Source organism: Octopus bimaculoides, chromosome 13 (genome assembly GCF_001194135.2).
Source record: "Octopus bimaculoides isolate UCB-OBI-ISO-001 chromosome 13, ASM119413v2, whole genome shotgun sequence".
NCBI classification, from domain to species: domain Eukaryota; kingdom Metazoa; phylum Mollusca; class Cephalopoda; order Octopoda; family Octopodidae; genus Octopus; species Octopus bimaculoides.
In genome coordinates, this window is record NC_068993.1 from 63,272,371 (window position 1) to 63,276,614 (window position 4,244).

The 4,244-nt window shown below is 38.4% G+C and overlaps 1 protein-coding gene across 3 annotated transcripts in view; it reads left to right on the top strand.

Annotated features, from left to right (window-relative positions):
- Nucleotides 1-6: 6 nt before the first annotated feature.
- The window catches only part of LOC106867775 (uncharacterized), a 31,247-nt gene continuing 27,009 nt past the window's right edge, over nucleotides 7-4,244 (top strand). Inside the window, exon 1 of one of the 3 annotated variants that reach the window (XM_014912758.2) lies at nucleotides 7-112. The gene's annotated coding sequence lies outside the window, so the exon portion shown is untranslated. Of the gene's footprint in view, nucleotides 113-3,048; nucleotides 3,249-3,888; nucleotides 4,136-4,244 lie in introns of those variants that run through there. The other 2 variants (XM_052972557.1, XM_014912759.2) reach the window with 2 other exon arrangements.

Below are 4,244 nucleotides of genomic sequence, written 5' to 3' on the forward strand. Positions count from 1 at the left end.
CCCCCCCCCCGCCCTCTCTTGACCCATGTCATGTTTGCTTTGCCTTTGCAAAAACTACTTAAAGCTCTTCTCTCTGGACCCCGTGCTCAGACCAACCAAGCTGCTGCGAAAGGTAAGCAAAACTTTTAGTTATTATTGACTTACGGAAAGAGTTGTTGCAGTCAAAATGAATTCTTGGGGCATCAAATGCCGTCTGTTTGAATGGTTTCACTTGTTCTAAGCTGCACCATCTGTTGCAAAGTCTCGGGTATAAAATATATTAGGAATTTGTTTTACTCTTTCACTATTTCAACGATTCATCCCTAACATTTACGATTTCTCTACTCATTTTCTTCTTTTTTTTTGTTTTTTGGTTGAATCAGTTGTCGTCTCTCACAATGTCCTCTAAACACTTGCAGTGTCTTCTTATTTCTTTATTGCCCACAAGGGGCTAATTGCAGTGTCTTCTTACTCATTGCAGTGTCTTGTAAACATTTTCTTAAAGAAAAAATAATATATATATATATATATATATATATATACATAACGAACCAAACCCCATCTCCATATATGGAATTTTAGGTTGCTCTTCAGGGCTGCTATTGTTGTTTAGTCCCTGATCCAATTCTGATCATGCAGACCTATGTTTGAATGCATTCCACCCATGACCAGACAGTCTCTTTTTTTCTGTGCTTTAAATGCTGGGGCTCTAGCTTCGTTCTTCGTGATGTATGTTCTGGAAGGTATCTTCTTCCAGAACAAACCAGTCTCATGCATACAGAATACCTGTTCTGGCTTGTATCCCAGCTTGTCCTCGATGATCTACCTGGAGGTCTTGAGGTACTTCTCTGTGGCTTTTCTATCGGCTGATGCCATCTCTCCATGCAGGGAGACACACTTTATTTTAAACTGTTACTTGAAATGGCCAAACTATCCTTTGCTGGTTTGGAAATCTTCGGGCTCCAGTGCTGTCAATGGTCTTCAGTGCTTTCTGCTCCATCTCCTCTGTTGAACTGCTGGTATAATTCCTGAACGCCACCTCGTTCTTCTTTATGTAGCACATGGTGCTTTCGTTGACAACATAATAGCGACCTACTGCAACATAACTTTTACCAGGACCACGAATTCTGAACCACAAATAAGCAGGGGTACACTGTATGTTAGCTTGGCTTGAAGAATCTGTCTTGCGATTCTTTACTGCGATATTTTAATAACATGTCTATAGTATTGAAGCTATTATTTCTCAATGTGAAAAAGTAGTGCATTGACCTGGGGAGGCTCCCTGATCTCTGAGCTATGCACCTTTATTGAGTAACACCACTCCTGAGATCGTTTGGAGGAACTCCATTTGTCTGCATGACAAACATATAGCAGAAATAAAACCACTGAAAAAATGACATATGCCGTGCTTGAGGAGACCTTATTGAGTCAAGTACATCAACATCAAAATGAAATCAAATCACAATCAAATGGAAATTGTAGTTGTGGTCCTTGTGCCAGTGGCACCTAAAAAGCATCTTCCGATCATGGTCAATGCCAGCCCCCTCTGGCCCCTGTGCCAGTGGAATGTAAGAAGCACTCACTACACTCTCGGAATGGTTGGCATTAGGAAGGGCATCCAGCTGTAGAAACATTGCCAGATCAGACTGGAGTCTGGTGCAGCCTCCTGTCTTTCCAGACCCCAGTCGAACCATCCAACCCATGCCAGTATGGAAAACGGACATTAAACGATGATGATGATGATGCAACCAAAACTAATTTCTTACCCATATGGAACCATATCTAAATACATTTATATCATCTCAAACTGAGTAAAAGAAATCACAATAATAAGAAGAACATTCATCTTGGGTGGATTTGTAGTTTATAGATCAAGAGCTAACTAGAAGTGGACTATATATCTGTTCACAACAGACATGAGAAATTCCACCAGCAGCAATGCCCGTCACATGGTAACAGAGGTGGACAACACAGAGAATGAGTAAAAGTCTGTTTTGGATATATCGAATAAAATTCCTAAGGATTTTATATCAAGAATTATATGTAAAGCAGTGTATCACCAGTACTGGATTAACCATTAAGCAAAATAAGTGTGTGGGGCATAACAGAAACGGTAAAGAGTTTACAGCACAAAAGAAATTACTTTAAACTTGCTAAAATAATATTTGAAGTAGTTTAAATGATCAGAAATATAATTTTGAAGTGTTCGTGGTGTCAAAGTGAAGATCTGATCAAAGACTTCACAATTAAAAGAAGGCGGAAACTTTTCAAATATAAATAAAGTGGAAGTGTACAAAAACAAGAGCACTCAGAGAGCGCAAACCTCTGCCAATGCAACACCAATGTTCTCTCAACGATTAGCCAGAGATGATTTTTAAAATGAGAATGTCTGAAATAAACTCGACTGCTCTCACAAACGAGAATACTAAAAATGAAATTGACTGCTCTCAAAAATTAAATAAAAAAAAGACAGGGAAAATAATCCAGAACCCTGTTCGCTACTGGATCAGTTCATGCCTGTCATGAGGCCAAACATCTCTGAAAGTTTCATCCAAATCCATCCAGCGGTTCTTGAAATATCTTGTCTACAGACAAACAAACAAACAAACATGACTGAAAACAACACCTCTGCCTTCGCTAAGGCAGAGGTCATGAACACTATTTTCCTCTTTTTACTGTTAGTTTTATTCTGTTCTAAGAATAAAAATATATTTTATGGTTTATTATTGTTTATATTTTGAATTACATAAATATATGGAGGGTAGCAAAATCTTTTAAGTGCTTAGGGCTTCTACAGGTCTTAATCCAGCCTTTTGTACCATGTAGAATATGTTACTTCAAGTTTTCACTTTTTTCCCCAATTTAATACTGAGTGGAGCAGAGTTTAGCAGTGGGGAAAGTATGTTGTAATGATATTAATTGGCTCATGTTTACTTGTAATATATTCTGGACATGTTGCATCATGTTTATTGCTCCATGTGTTTACGAGTGAAAGGCAATATGACAGCACAGCTATGTTACTACACCCAGCTGTCTTCCAGCCAATTTCTTGTAATAAATAAAGGCAGACAAGGTGAGCTCAATAAAAGTAAGCTGACCAGGATTTCTCCTGGATTTATTAGGTTATGGCTTACAACCAACGACAGACTTGCAACACTGTTCTGATTTAAAAACAAAAAATTATTTCAAGGTTACAGCTAACATTAAATTGTTAATTGGCAAAGTCTGAGACCAAAAGAACAATATACATTTTATTGTGAGAACTATAGGTAAATAGTAATATTATTTTGTATTCTATTGTCTATATTTGTTGGTGTCTATGTGTGTGTGTGTGTGTTTGCCTGTGTGCGTGTGCATATTTCTATGGTTTCATATATCGACCAAACGAACCAATTTCCTCCAGGTTACAAGATTATCATATTTCTTCTATTTCTTCAAATTTCAATGTCTTATAATGTAAATGTTTTATAAAATGAGTTTCGGAGTTTCTTTTGTGGTTTCAACTTTATTTAACCTGCAAAAGCGCTATCAGAAATATTTCAGAAATTTCTAGTCTCTATGTCTTACAGAAACTGACTAAAAAATGTTGTAAACCATTTCAGTTAATATATTGATGCGACGACCGAAAATACAATTAGCATTATATCCCTATTTCCCGGGCTGGGTTTTGAACCCGTACTCTGGTCTGTTGGGGAGAATGGTATTTCCTTTGTCTTGTCGGCAACCACAGCTATTTTTAGCGTAGCTGCCCCTTTCCGGTCAGCGAAAGTTCAAAAACAGCAGGATAGGAATGTACCAACCGACCCATCTTGGCAGGGGGTAAAGTAGTACAATGAGCTGTGGTATTTGGGATGAATAGGAGAACGAGAATTGGCAGCAAAAGCAGTTAGCAGAGAATTTGGGCAGTCGAGCTCTGGGAGCCAGGAGGATCGGTTGTGTCGAGTGGTAGCAGTCGTCCGAAGCAGTTGGGGGACAGCAGTTTGCCCGTGGAGATGAAGCAGTTGTACAGAGATGAAGAAAGAAGAATTATAAGTCTGACAGAGAAAGTTATGGTCAGCAGAAACGCATAGAGTCCCAGAGAGAGAGACGGAATTGTAGTGGCAGACTGCCTTGGTCAGTGGAAGTAGCAGACCTGAAGGAAACAAACTTCGTTGTGGTAAATGCTTTTATATTATTTTAGAGAAAAAGAACTCTGAGTTGTTAACTGTGTTGTTAAATGCTTCTAAAAGAAAGGAAAAGAAAAGAAATACAAAAGAAAGAAGCAG